Source organism: Lissotriton vulgaris, chromosome 3_1, assembly GCF_964263255.1.
Source record: "Lissotriton vulgaris chromosome 3_1, aLisVul1.2, whole genome shotgun sequence".
In the NCBI taxonomy this organism is placed as follows: domain Eukaryota; kingdom Metazoa; phylum Chordata; class Amphibia; order Caudata; family Salamandridae; genus Lissotriton; species Lissotriton vulgaris.
The window spans coordinates 644,490,617-644,506,047 of NC_141689.1; the positions used below are offsets into that span (position 1 = coordinate 644,490,617).

Sequence of the window (15,431 nt, forward strand, 5' to 3'; positions counted from 1 at the left end):
TGAGAGGCCTCCGTTGGCGACTACGGCTGAGAGGTCCTGAGGCGTACCGAAGGGCCACATAGCGCTTTCCCCATCCGGTGTGATCGAGGTCAAGAGGAGGAGACGATCACAGGAGCGACACCCGCGCCTGGCGGAGCCCGCGGCAGACGGAGACCGGCGGGGCCTACGGGAAGAGTGAACGGCGTAATGGCGCCCGCCATGGTGGCCATGCCTGGAGTCTAGTGCGGCGGCGCTGGTAGCGCTCTCTTCGACGGCGCTCGGAGCGATCGCTGGTGACCGCCGACAGTCCCCTGCCTGGCCCAGGACAGCACCGGCAGATCGGGAGGCGTCGAATCGAGGGGACGGAAGAGCTGGCCTGCACTCAATCCAAGATGGCGTCAGGCAGAGGCACCAAGCGGGGAGAGCGCACCCTCCCTGAAATGCTCAACAGGACCCAGCAAAGAGGAGACAGGGGGCACCCATCCTCAAGCCAGGCCAGAGGGTCGCAGGGTGCGAATGAAGGGGAACCGCCTGTCACCAGATCATTCCTTGAATCGCTGTTCAGCACCCTGAGAGACGATTTTCAGACATTGAATCAGGAAGTGGCGGGTGAGGTGCGGGAGGTGCGCAGAGAGGTGGAAGAAATCGGGGAGCGAGTGGCCACAGTGGAGAGCACGAACCACCGTCTCGATGAGGACATAGTCCTGCTGCAACAGGAGGTGTTGCACCTCAGAGACCAGCATTTAGACCTGCAAACGCACAATGAGGACCTTGAGAACCGGTCTCGACGAAACAACATCCGAGTCCGGGGAATTCCATCCGCAGAAGAAGGCTCGGACGCGGCTGGTTACCTGAGAGACTTGTTTCGGGCTATCCTGGGTGAACCGCCGGAGTTCCCAGTCAGGATCGATAGAGCGCACAGGGTAGGACCGCCGCGACGAGCATCGGCACCTCCTCCGGACATCCTAGCGTTCCTCCCAGATTTCCCACGGAAGGAACGCATCATGGCGGAGGCCCGGAAACAACCCGCGTTCACTTTCCGTGGTCACTCTGTGGGACTGTATCAGGACTTGTCCGCCATCACTCTTCAAAAGCGGAAATTATTCAAGATCGCCACTGATTTTCTGAGAGAGCACGAAACACCCTATGCCTGGGGTCACCCCGTCCGCCGTATCTTTAGATGGAATGGCACGATGCATCAACTTAGATCGCTACAGGACACGTGTGAGGTTCTGGGGATCATGGCGGAGGAGGAAGACATGGCCACACCGAGCCAGAGACGCGGCCCCAGAGACGGCTGGCGGAGGGTATCACGGAGACGAGTGCCTGCCAGCTCCAGAAGGCCGGACTCGCCCACCATTAGAACTAGCATGGCGAATGCGGTCTCCGAGGCGGCTAGAGACAATGCCTCCAACGGTGATGTGGCGCTGACAGCATAATGATGCTCCAGGGGAGAACACCACAGCCTTACTGATGTAGCAGGTTCGGGTCTTGGAGGGAGGGGGGTAGAGGGGAGGAGGGAGAGGGAGTAAGTGGCCGGACGTCCACTTGAGTAACTCACCACAGTCTTGCCCGTTGGGCATGACTGGGACTGACAATCGTTGGGATTTCAGGGGTTTGCTGAGGGGAGGGGGAGGAGGGTTTGCATGAGGGGTTTGTTGGGGTGTAGAGGGGGTTTGGGGAAGAGGGAGGGAGAGGGTAGGTGGTTTGGGGGAAGTTCGAAGGGTTTGGGGGGGGGAGAAACAGGGACCGTCCAGTGCTATTGAACCAGTCATCACAGCTTCGCCGAGCTCATACACATTATCTGCACCGCACCCGCCCCTTTTGGGCTGTGACACACTGCTTGAACTTTGGTTTCACTCACACAGATGACAGCTCTTACAGTAGTCACCCTTAATGTAAAGGGATTAAATAACCCTGTCAAGAGGAAGGCAGTGCTCTCCTTACTGGAAAATTCCCGCGCAGACATTTGTCTCCTACAGGAGACTCATCTCCTAGCCAAAGACTGCCAGAGGATGCGCTCCAAACAAGTTCCCCACGCAATTCTTCTCTTGCAATACTACTAAAACCGCTGGGGTTGCAATTTTAGTGTCCAGAACATTTAAAGGAGAGGTCCTCCATAAGTTTGCTGATCAGAAAGGTAGACTCCTCACTTATAGGGTCAAATACGGAGGACTGACTTTCACCATTGGATCGATGTATAGCCCCAATGAACACCAAGAACGATTCCTTTAATCGGTCGTGGTGGATATCACCGCCACACCAGACAGGCACATAATCATAGGGGGGGACCTGAACATGGTCTTCGATTCTTCCTTGGACAGGTCAATGCAGCGGTACCCGCAGACTGGGGCGATCTCGCAGACGGGAAAACGCCAATTAGAGGAGTTAGATCTCCATGACCTTTGGCGCCGCTTCCACCCCACCGCCCGAGACTATTCTTATTACTCGCACGCACACAAGACCTACGCACGTCTTGACCACCTATTGGTCACAAAGCCGGTCTGCGACTTGGCCACAGCTTCCGAGATAGGGGTTCTCTCGCTGTCGGACCACGCCCCTGTTACGGGGACGTTTCAATTGCCACCGATGTCGCCTAAGGGTGGGGTATGGCGCCTCAGGGATACCCTGCTGCATAAAAAGACGGTGGTGAAGCATATTCACGATTCGATACGGTATTACCAGGAGCACAATGATAATGATGACACCACCCTGGCGACACAATGGGCGGCATTGAAAGCAGTGCTCCGAGGGGAATTTATTGCCATCTCCTCCGCGGAGAATAGGGAAAGACAGCAGAAGCGGGATGAACTCACTAGCAAAGTGCGAGAGTTGGAACAGGTTCCCCAGAGGTCGGAAGCCCCCAGAATCTGGAAGCAACTTAAGGCTGCGAGGAAACTTTTGTCAGCCTTAGATATGGACAGGGCGGAATATGCTGCATTACGCTTGAAGCATGCATATTATACGGGTGGGGACAAATGCGAAAGGCTTCTGGCACACAAACTCAGGAAAGCACATCATAGGCACTTAGTGAAGGAGCTATCGACACCTACCGGGGTGTCTGTTACGGAGGACAGCCAAATAGCTGAGGGCTTTCGCCGATTCTATGCTGACCTCTATAAAGGCGAACCCTCGTCGGCACAAGCGGAGGCGGACTACCTAGCCTCGGTTGACCTTCCCTCTCTCACTCCGGAACAGGCGGAATACCTCGAAAGGGATATTCGAGTTGAGGAGGTGATTACAGCCATTTCCAGGCTTAAACACGGGAAGGCTCCGGGCCCGGACGGTTACACATCCCTCTTCTATAAAACATTCTGCCCTGCGTTGGCCCCGATTCTCACGCGCCTCTTTAACTCCTTCTCCGCTCCTGGAGCCATCCCCCCAGATCTGCTTCGTGCAACGGTTTCGGTTATCCCCAAACCGGGGAAGGATCGGACGCAATGTAGTTCCTATAGACCGATCTCGCTCTTGAATATCGACCTCAAGTTGTATTCTGGGATCCTGGCGGCCCGTTTGGCGCTGCACCTCCCGGGACTGGTGGACCCGGATCAGGCTGGATTTGTCCTCGGGAGGCAAACGGTGGATAACACCAAGAGGGTGGTCCATATACTAGAGAAAGCCTCCCGGATACCCGGGGAGAGGATGCTGCTAGCAGTTGATGCGGAGAAAGCCTTTGACCGGGTGCATTGGCCATATCTAAAGAAGGTTCTAGCAAAAGTGGGTATCGGCGAGAAATTTCGCACTCGTTTTCAATTGCTACAAGTTTCCATCGGCAGTGGTGCGAATTAACGGCTGCAGCTCCCAACAGTTCGCGATAGAAAGGGGCACTAGGCAGGGGTGTCCGCAATTCCCGCTCCTATTCGCACTTTATATGAAACCCCTGGCCCAGAGGATACGCCAGAATCCGGATGCGCTAGGAATTAAGATGGGGGAGTACACTCACACCATTAGTCTTTATGCAGATGATATCATACTGACACTAGCTGATCCAAGGAGGGCACTCCCTGCGTGCATTGATGAATTGGAGGCCTTTGCTGCCATAGCAGGCTTCAAGATGAACATGGGCAAATCAGCGGCCCTTGACGTTACGCTAACTGCGGCCACCAGGACTGACTTGCAGGGCCGGTTCCCCATGCACTGGTCTAAAGGTCTGGTGCCCTCCCTGGGCATTCTTCTGGCACCCACATTGCCCGCTATGGTGACCGCGAATTATACCGCCCTAGGTTCGAAAATAAAGGAGAAACTGGGTCGCTGGAGCAAAGGCAACTTGTCCTGGCTGGGCAGAATTGCCGCGGTGAAGATGACCATCTTGCCGCAGGCGCTATACCCGTTTCGTGCCCTGCCGCTGCAGCCCCCGAAAGGATGGCTACTGCAGATTCAGGCGGACATTGCTCACTTTATATGGCAAGGTCGCAAACCTAGGCTTTAGAGGGCCCTGACTACACTGGCACCTGAGGCGGGGGGACTAGGAGTACCGGACCTCCGCAAATATTTTCAGGCAGCACAATTGCGATACCTAGTGGAATGGAGCAAGTGGGAGTCCGACAAACACTGGCTTTTCCAAGACCAGGCGGTGGCGGGCCGGACTCTGCAGGAGGTGCCCTTTTTACGTAGGACACATCGCCCGCCCAACTTATACGCGTCTTTTATTACGCGGGTCCCGATGAGGGTGTGGGACGCCACGAACGCGACTCACCACCTTCCCCTCACCGTTCACACCACTGATCAACAACCCGGATTTTCATCCTGGGATGGAACCAGGGGCCTTCGCGCGCTGGCGAGCCGCGGGATGCAGAGCACTATTTCATGTATATAGTCAAGACAGCGTCATTCCGTTCCCAGATCTCAGGAAAGAATATGAATTGCCTGAAGTGGAACGGTTGCGCTACATGCAGGTGCGCCATTTGGCGCTACAGCCACAGGTACGTGAGTCGGCAGATAGGAAGCTCCTTCCCTACGAGAAATGGCTCGTAACATGCTCCTCAACAAGAAACTTATCTCGGATTTGTATAAATTCTTGCAGCCTTCCTCCTTTGACCTCTATAACCCTGGTAGGGAACACTGGGAAAGAGAACTGGGGAGATCCTTAAGCCACAAGGACTGGGACAACATCGCCTATCGAGCTCGCCACTCCGCATATCACACTGGGCTTACGGAAACATTCACGAAAGTGTCCACATACTGGTATTACACGCATCAGAGACTGCATGAAATGAATCGCAATATCGATGACACCTGCTGGCGGGCCTGCGGGCAAATAGGCACCCTCACTCATGTTTTATTGGACTGCCCACTGCTGTCCCCCTACTGGAAAGAAGTCCTGGATATGATTGACTCCAATTTCGATATTGAATTGCCCCGTTTTCCAGCATACGTACTGTTGGGCTTACCCAATGGGCTGATGTATCCTCTGAGGTCTCGTAGAGGGAGGCAAATTGCGATAGCACCGGGTTCTGCTGTACAAAATATACTTATTCACTGGCGCACCACCACACTCCCCTCCACCACAGGGTGGTTGCATAGATTGTGCCATGTCCTGGTAATGGAAAAATTGTCGCTTATGGTGGCGGGAGAGGTCGAGCAGTTTAATGACCTGTGGCAACCGTTTCACTCACTGCTTGTAGGGGAATTCACAGAACTTACATGCCCTAGATATCTTCGCTTGTTAAGGTTGACTACGTTAGCAGATTCAGATGGCCAGCGTGCCTAGACCTGGAGAGGAGGGGCGGAGGTGGGTGAAGGTTTGAGGCACTGGACGGGGGGTGGGGGGGGGGGGGGCGTTGTTGGGTCGGGGAGGAGTGGGAAGTTTGGGGGGGTTTGTTCACTTTGGAGCATCTTGTTGCAGCATACGCACCAACCATCACATTTGGATGAACGCTACGTTTTGCAGAACCTTTACGCGTTGGTGCGCTACTATATGGTTGTATCCGATGCACTGCTTCTTTGTGGCAACTGTTTATTTTTTCTTTTCATTTGTGAATGCTTAATAAAATGCTTTAAACCTAAACTCAATCTCTATAAATAAATGCTCAGACACATTTCAGAAACAGTGGTGTCCCAATCCATCAACAAGATGAGGACAAGAAAGTTTAACTGAAAATATCCTCCTTTTATAAATATTTGCAATCAGATTTACTGCCTCTCCCAGTTTGGCAATTGCATGTCAAACTATTATTGCAAGCTTATGCTCTACAAGATTAAAAACTCATCCTCTTGCATCACCAAAGGCCCACATTTAACCAGTCCTAGATATATGAAATTCACATGGTTGACTTTTCCTCTAGCCTCCAAGGTTAGGACTTTTGGACATCCTGTTAAATCCCCATCTTTCTATATCCTCGCACATCAATCACACAATAGAAATTCGCCAAAGTGACAGCTAGACACTTAAAAAAATATAAAACAATTGTATATACACAAGGATTTACTAAACAGGTGTCAAAGTCACTGTACGTTTTGGTTACAGCAACTCAAATTTAGCAAGTTTCCTCAAGACCAGCTCATCTCTCGCTCTCTCCTCAAAGCTCCGATGAGCTGGGCCACCAAACGATTGTCACAAGCTAAGAAATTTGATCACATGACCCCAACTATTATTTGGTACACTGGTTGCCAGCGGAAGCCAAAATCAAATTCAAGCTTGCCCACAACAGAATTAAATGCAAGCTTGCCTACACAAAAACAGCCTAATTGTCAGCTGCTTTACAAATCTCTAACAGAACGTAAGGTCTCAGGAGCTGAGGGGTCTTCAGACTTCAAATCAAGAAGTTTAGACAGATCACACTCAATAGTCACCCAATCCTACTCAATCACAGGCCGACCTTCCCAAAACATTTTACTTGAAAACCTCCTAGGAAGTGAAGACCTCCTAGAATGCTGTGAAAAGTTAAGAACTTACCTGATTAAACTCTCTCAGCCAGTAGCTTCCCTCCCGATTCCTACTATCTCCTTCTATACATCTTTTCAGAATACCTCCTTTTCTTTTCCCTCCTCTTACTCACGCCACTTTGCCCTCTCTCCTCTATCTAACTTGATACCCCACTGAGCCTAGGGTTTCTACACATCCTCTGATGATAAATGTAGTGAAAATTCCAGATTAATGTTTTATTTCCTCCTATTCTATCATACAGAGATGCAGATCACAACTCAAATTCGAAATCTACATCCTTCCTAACTGTTCCTTCTACAAAGCGCCATGATGCGTGGAGACCCGAGTTATAGCAAAATGTGAAATAAAATAAACCAGTGGTTCTTTTCTGAAAAGCATGACAAAACTGTGGCCCAGGCACAACCTCACAGGAAGTCAATTTGCCCCTGTAAAGCATTCGTTGGGTACATTGGTGTAGCTTGCCCTGCCAGCTTAAAAAAACTTTGGAAGATTTCCAACAAGGGCAACAAAGGCACCCAAACCTAATAACTTCACAGTGAGACCAAGCACCCAAAAATAATTTTGTCCTGCTCAGACCTCTTTTGGCTACATGTTTGAGACTGCTCGAGACCAACAGTACAAAGTATCTGACCTCCTGGAGCCATCACTGGATATATTGCCTCTAGAAAAACTTTAACTTCTGAACATGAAATGTTTGACAGGGTTGAACCAGCAAATTCGGGCTGAATACATGCTCTCAAGAACTGGCAGAGGAGTTCTCTCAGGTCACGGTCTACAGCACGCCATAGATTTAGACTCGAACTGTTTTCCCCATTGTTTTCTATGAAACTGGTTATGCTATAACTTTTGATCCTTACATCAAATTTTCTTAATTTCTGTTTACATTATTTGTAAAATTACTACTATTTTAACTAAATAGAGATCTTTATTTCTTTAACTGGACAACTATTTGCATTGGCTGCAACAACAACACCTCACATATTTTCTCTGGAGACTCCCTTAAGCTCAAGCCATTGCTACTACTATGAACATAGGATGCTGTCATTAGCTCCTGTTTACCTTGCTTTGTCTTTCTTTTTGTGCAGTGTGGGAGCTTACTCACATCTCAGATCCATACAATGACTCTGTTCTCCACATAGTTTATTGAATGTCACAATACAAAATTCAATGTGAGCACTTCTCTGATAATACCAGACCTACCCAGAGCTCCTCTCTGAGTATTATCATTCACTCTTAGAATTCTGCTGAGAATGTGATTCAACCAGAGCTGTTCCCTACAGAGTCACTACTTAACCATTAAAATACGGTTGACAAGATGTTCCCGTCATACACACTACCTCAGCAGTAAACATGATGGGAGCATCTCCTCATGGGGTTGGGGCACAGCAGACCACCCAAGCTTACGTCAGAGGTTTCTCCTGTTAGGGAAAAAAACAGGGTCCAAGGCAGCATTGCTTTTGTGTCAGCACCGACCTTTATCCTTGATGTCAGCATGCCATATGGCGAACAATGTCACTTCCTCAACAGACTGTGCAGCAAAGCAGCAGGTTGGTGAGTCTCCCCTTTCTAACAAGCTCTCTCCTACAAGGATTCTTCAGGGATTATGGCAAAGCGGCGATCCACAACCAGGAATTCCCACTAGGCACCAAAGAGATTTTTTGAGGGGTGGGGCCCACCCCGGCGCGGCGCATTGTTCACCTGATGGGGAAAGGGGGTTAGGTTACAAATCATTTTTGAAATCTTTTCCTTTCACTGTTTGGGGATATCTAGTCCCTTACATGGCACAATTAGCTATCCAAAGGAGAGAAAAACATGGTGACCTTTTCCGTTTGACTCGCTTTACCCGGGGACAGGGCTCTTTTCCAAGGCTACCCTCCACAGGCACGAATTGTGATTTCTTGGGGGTTCAGCCCCCACAGTGTCCAGCTCACTACAGCTTTTGATCTGGCATGGCAACATTCACATTATGCTTAGGCTACCACAGCATCGGGTAATGCAGTGGTGGCTGGTGCTTAGGGGCACTATGGCACAGCCCCACAAATGCCAGCACAAAGAAGCCGAGCGGTTCTTTGTATTTTATATTGGCAGAAATGTAAACAGACAAAATGACAGATGTCAGTTTGTCTGTTTGTGCTGCAGGCAATGCAAAATGAGCATGAGTAGCAGAACAGGGAAGGGGCGTCAGTAGGGTTCCATCCATGCATTGCATATAGATAAGGGCGCTTTTCTTTTCAGCCCTATCACAAATTCAAAATCCATTAGAAATGTTGTGCTTGCCTTGTGAATTGCTCGCATGTGAAAGAATGGAGCCTGTTCAGGGAGTGGAATGTTTTCATCGATGTCGCCCCAGGGCCTACCAGAAGGCACAATAGACAGGAAGTGAAGAAGAGTCTGGCCCTTTGGTTTGGGCTGCCAAAATCTATAAATTCACCCTGGTTTGACGAACAGGCTAATTGGCCTGTTGGAAGCAGAGCATAAGAGTGTCAAAGAAGAACAGGGGTAGCGTGTTTCCAGCAGATACGCTTTATTGGCACTCATGTCACAGACAAGGGTGGAAGAAGGGTATGTATGTGAGGTCTGGGTTAGTTCGCCATCTGTGAAGGTGTACATGTGACCTGTAGGTTCTAAACATAGATAAATAGCTCATTAAGTTTATGCATAAGCTGTAGACATCTGTGAGTAACAATTGTATGTTGTGAAGGTCAGCAGCATGCTCGAAGGGATAATTTAGCATTCTTCCCTTCAATGTTCAGTAGCTTGTGAAAATTTGAGCTGCACCTAGTGACTGGTGTAGTGTTTGCTCTCATGGCATCACAATATTATTGGTGTTAATAAGTATGTAAGTGGAGTATTAATATTATTATATAACAAAAAAAACACATGAACCCCTCAGCTGTGTTTTTATCGTAATTATAAAGTGAGTAGAGCACTGTGAGCATACAACAGTACTGCTATGACATCATAGCTGGTATCACTATTATGATGTTATCTGATGAGTAATGTTATGACATCACAGCTGAGCTGCTGTAACACTTATAAAAGACAGCAAAGTCATGGATGGATGCTTTCAGTATAAACAGACACTGGCAATTACTAAGGCCCGCATTCCAGTCAAAGGTCAAGAACAAAAGCGATTAGCTGCAATACAGGTCAGAGTAATTTGCAGTTACTAAGACTTCAGCAAAAGTTTCAAACATCACTTTTTAAAATGTATACCTATTATACAAGAGCAATCTCTGCACCTATCACATTAATGCACCGCTGATCTCAATAATTATGCTCTAGCTTCATAATAATATCATATCACAGCACAGGGATCACAGTTCAAATATCACATTACCCTTCCCACGGTACAGTGCCTGCTCACTTTAGAGTGTAGCCACTTAAGTCTCGAGCTAAATCCCTGGATCAGGTTGAAGAAAGTATTTCACGTCACAAGGCATAGGGACTCCTTCTCTTGCTGGTAATGCGCATGGTCATCAATTCCATTATTTTCAAGCAAGGTTGGTGAGGATGGAATGTGGAGTATAGTGATATTGCAATAACAACGAAGGGAGGTAGAGTAAAAAGATAGGATTCCTACTCCACAGGCACTGATAAATAAACAAGGAGAATCCTACTTCCAGTGTGCACCACAAGGATGGGGAACACTCAGTGTTGTGTAAAATACCCCTCACACACCAACAGGCCCCTTGGTGTCATGCTTCATCATCGGGGTCTTCGCACCCCGCTAAGGGGATGCGGCACGCTGCGACCTGCGACTACGCGGGAGCGTTGACAAGAATTGACTATGTGTGGTGTGTGTTGAGTGCAAGTGAGGGGATTAATGTGAGTGAAGGGTGTAGTGAAAAGTTAAAAAGTACCTGGCTAGTGGGTGGTGTGAAAAAACTTTATTCCGTACCCCTAGCTGGTGCTAGGTACTATTCTACCACCTTGTGCTGCTCCGCTGTGAATGACACAGCGGAGCAGCACAAGGTGGTAGAAGGAGGCCAATTTAGGCGGATTTCATTGTGGATCCACCTACCTACCTTGATGTTCTGGATATGCTCATGATGCAATATACAACAGTGACTATGAGGCATGCAAATGCATGAACCTAAAATACCGCTGTAGGCACATTGCTAGCCTTCGTGAGATTGTTATCACTTTTTAGTAAAAAGAGAATTAAGATAACACTTTTTTATAGAAATACGTGAGTAGGGGTGGGAAGTTGTGCCCCGTCCTGAAGAAGGAACACCACTTCCGAAACATGTCGACGCACACCAGAGGTTTTGTCCCTAATTAAGACAACTAACCTCGCCTTTTTGCACATCTTTTTAATAGCACCAGCTAGGGGTACGGAATAAAGTTTTTTCACACCACCCACTAGCCAGGTACTTTTCAACTTTTCACTACACCCTTCACTCACATTAATCCCCTCACTTGCACTCAACACACACCACACATAGTCAATTCTTGTCAACGCTCCCGCGTAGTCGCAGGTCGCAGCGTGCCGCATCCCCTTAGCGGGGTGCGAAGACCCCGATGATGAAGCATGACACCAAGGGGCCTGTTGGTGTGTGAGGGGTATTTTACACAACACTGAGTGTTCCCCATCCTTGGAGTATAGTGAGATGCCTGTGCTAAGGAAATGTGTCTATAATAGTAACTGCAGCAAACAACAGTGTCCAGGGAAGAGGGGAGAAGCATGTGAATCTACAGCACTACATGCCACAAACAGATGCTTACTGGGTAAGTAAAATGTTCTGTTTGAGGTATGTGTGGCTGTTCATACACATGCTTAGCATAGACTGTGGGGATTACAGTTGTTTGCAAAAATATACATTGAACTGCTTGGCCCACATTCACTTGTTGGCGGGCCAGCACATTTTCACAGTAAGGTTTTGTAAATGTATTCGATGTAGACCATGTAGCTGCTCTGCATATGTCAGCAATAGGTATATTTTGTAGGAAAGCAATTTAAGTTACTTTTTTACAAATGGAGTGAGCTCTAGGAACGATGAGTAAAGTTCCTTCAAGCTTGAGCATAACATGTTTGGATGCATGTGACAATCCAAGGTGCAAAGCCGATTTAGAAATGGTCCTTCCTTTGTGTGGTTTTGAAAAGGCAACAAAGAGCTGTTGCATTTTACTAAATGATTTGGTTTTAGCAATATATGAGGGCACAATTTAAATAAAATGTGTGTTGAGCCCTTTCCGCCAACTGAGTCAGTTTGGGGAAAAAATACTGTCAATTCGATAGTTGATTTTGGTGGAATTGAGACACTAACTTTGTTAGAAATGTAAGATTGGTACGCAGTACCACCCTATCTTTATGTATTTGAAAGAAGGGGTCTCCTAGAGTTAATGCCTGAAGCTCACCAACATGTCTGAGTGAAGTGCAACGGGGACTACTTTTTATCTAGTGCGTCAGTAGTGACAGAGCAATACACCTCAAAACGAATAAACAAATCTGGACATGTGGGGGTAGGGCCATTCCTACTGACCTACAACCACATGTGCAAAAGGATCTGTGTTGTAATAATGTGTCCTGTATTTGAGATAAAACAAACACAAGGAGATGATGGACAGAGCGCTGAAACTTTTCAGACACTCACCCCCAGTCACACATCTGGGTTGAATCCATCTTCATTATTTACCTCACTTCACCACCCCAGTTCAGACACAGCTATATGTAAATCAGTCTTGACCCTGTGCCTCATGGGAACAGTCCAGCCTAACTGCCAAGCCAGGTCTTTCCTGGACCGGAAACAAGCATCCAGGGACCGGTTTCGGGCTCACAGCCCTCATCAGCCAGGCCAGCTCGAATCCAGTGGCAAAGTGAGCAAGGGACCCACGTCTGGGCATACCCTGCCAACTTAGGGCAACAAAGCAAACACAAGGAGATGATGAACAGAGAGAGTTGAATCTTTTCAGACACTCACCCCAGTCACAGATTGGCTGAATGTACTTGCCTATTAGCAATCGACAAACTTGAAGTATAGCTCCATGGCAGGAAGGCATAAATATATCTAACTGTGGGCTCTCATTAAATCTGGCTGAAGTCTTTGCTTCAGTAACAACTGCATTTACAATCCTGTTAAAGATTTGTAGAGTGCTTTATCACAAGGATGCCTGGTGTTACCCCTACAAAGTGGGATATTGTAACTGAAGGCCCTGGAATAGGGTGTGCTTTGGGCTGTGCCCAAGCCTGGAGTCTTCCTTTTCCTGATCTGAACTTTGAATTGGGATCTCTCTCTAAAGGGTGAGGGAGAGATAGAAGTCCAGGTAAACACGCATTAATATAAAAGTCAGTTCCACTATTATAAAACAATTCTTCTGCTTCTTAAGTCAATTTTCACGGCTCTGGTAATTCTGGTTCATGCACACACATTATTTTGCAATAGTATTGGGCCCTCGTTTGAAGTTGTGTGCCCCGCCTGAACTGGTATGTATATCAAATGTAAACTGTTTTCAGTCTCTTCCCCTGCCCCACGAGTGGTAATTTATGTACTTTACTTCTTACACCTGTGAGCTCCTTCCGAGTTCACAGTGATGATAAAATCTGGCTCAAGCGTTGTTTCTTCACCATTTCATATTACAAGCTAAGCTCAAATTGCACAAGCACCCAGAATGTTTCATGTGCAAATTTCTCTAGGTGTTACCCGAAGAAACTTTCATAGGTTAAACCTATGTGGAAAGAGGTATACAGAGTGGGAAAAAGAAAAACTGCATGTCATTGCCTATTCAGTACGGATACCTGAAATTGGGTGCACAAAATACCCTGGGTAATATCTGGGCCTGGCATTAATTCTATGTCTCTGGCAGTTTTTGCACATGATATTCCTGATATTCAAAGGGAAGGAGAGGGTTTGACTTCTGTCTTGTGGATAGGGCTGAATGAAATGATGGTCTTTGGCTTGAGGGGTTCCAGTTCTGTGGGGGTCACCGCTTGCGAATCTCGCGGTGCTGCCGCACCTGCTTGCACGGTCATTTCACATAAGTGCTGCAAGGGCAGCTCTTGAAAGGGCACCAAAGCTCAGCTCTGGTACACAGGTGCCAGGCAGCAGGAACGTTTTCATACCTCCCCCCTCTTCCTGCCCCCACCCCTCTATTGAAGAGATAAGAAGATACATATTTATCCAGCAGGAATACGACACAACGTATAACCAGGAAAAACGGGTTCAAGTAAGAACTTCCCCACTGGCACAACACACTGGTACTGGGCAAAGTGTCTAACTTTAATTTACGCACTCGACATCACCCTGCACACTGTGCGGTACGCAATAGAGTGAAAACCTCCGACAACGTCCTCAGCACACCCCCACTGCGAGGTCTCGTTCACAAACTGCGGGGGCAGCTCACGTGGCCAACATATGCATGGAACAATGTATTCAAAGACAATCCATTCATCGCAACGAGAATCCAGCACATTCCTGATGTTTTCAGATAACAGAATCTCTAAAATAAAGAAGAAATAAGAGATATTTACCAACTGCCTGCTGTCTCCGTAATTATGACGTGCTGAAGAGAAACCAGTAGGGCTTGCAACCGTTCAGCTTTTATTTTCGGTTTCATTCTCACAGCGTGTTTCTCTACGAAGCAGGAAGCATCATTCTATAAAACAGCGCCCTCTCGCGTCGAACTAAATCACTTGCTTGAAAAGTTAAGGGGCTTTCCAGCGCTTCGAACAATTAAGCATATGTGTTGTGACATGTTTTTTAGGGATGGTTTTTCGCTGTGAATGGATATGGTCTACCGGATTGAAAAATAGCACAATGAACAGCACGCTAGGAGTTCAGTTGCCTTTACTTACTGAAGAAACTCCTCTCTGTGGAGGAGACTATCTGAAGGGCTTCACCTGTTCTCAAAGTATAGCATTTTCGGTCGAATCCATTTGACAACCCAGTGCAGCCCGGGAGTTGTAGTTTTGATGTGCGTCTATCAAACTTATCCGATCCGAAGAACTTGACCTGAAACAGAAAAACCCCGAACTTCATACTAGCCAGCATACTGTGATCAACATGGGGCAGGGTGTTATAGGTATCAAAATGGTGATTGTAGTGACTTGGTGTGGACACGTTCTAGTGTTCCTGTGTGATGTAACACACTCTACACCCACCCACCACAGACGTCTTGGTGTCACATGACGCTGCCAATAAAAGAGGCCGAGCGCACGTGCTCGGGACCTTTCCTACCACTCATTCCTGGTGTCCGTGTCCATCCTTGCTGCGCCTAACATGAGGGACCAGGGCCCATAACATCCATCATTACAATGGCGACGAGGTCGGTAGTGCATCCCATGCGTGCCACTACCCTACACTGAGGAGAAGGGGGAGGTGGTTGCCCGCCTGAAGGGCATCCCCCGCAGCAAGGTGCAGCGAGCCGAGAAGCCGGTGAGCAAGTCGGAGTCCAGCAGCCACCAAGAGGCGAACAGCTAGCCGACCGAAGCCACCCGCGTCAGCCGCCAGCAACATGTGCCACCAGAAATGAGCGGACCGCCCAGAGCCTACCTGAGACGGCCGCGAAGCAAAACCCCACCAGAGAGGTGTACGGGCCGGGCGGAGCCCACCCGCCGCGACCGCGA

General features: G+C 48.3%; 1 protein-coding gene across 1 annotated transcript in view; it reads right to left on the minus strand.

The window, feature by feature from the left end:
• Positions 1–14,431, minus strand: part of ERAP1 (endoplasmic reticulum aminopeptidase 1) — a 507,475-nt gene extending 493,044 nt beyond the window's left edge. The window contains exon 1 of the mRNA XM_086960958.1: positions 14,337–14,431. The gene's annotated coding sequence lies outside the window, so the exon portion shown is untranslated. The remainder of the gene's footprint in view (positions 1–14,336) is intronic.
• Between the last annotated feature and the right edge of the window lie 1,000 nt (positions 14,432–15,431).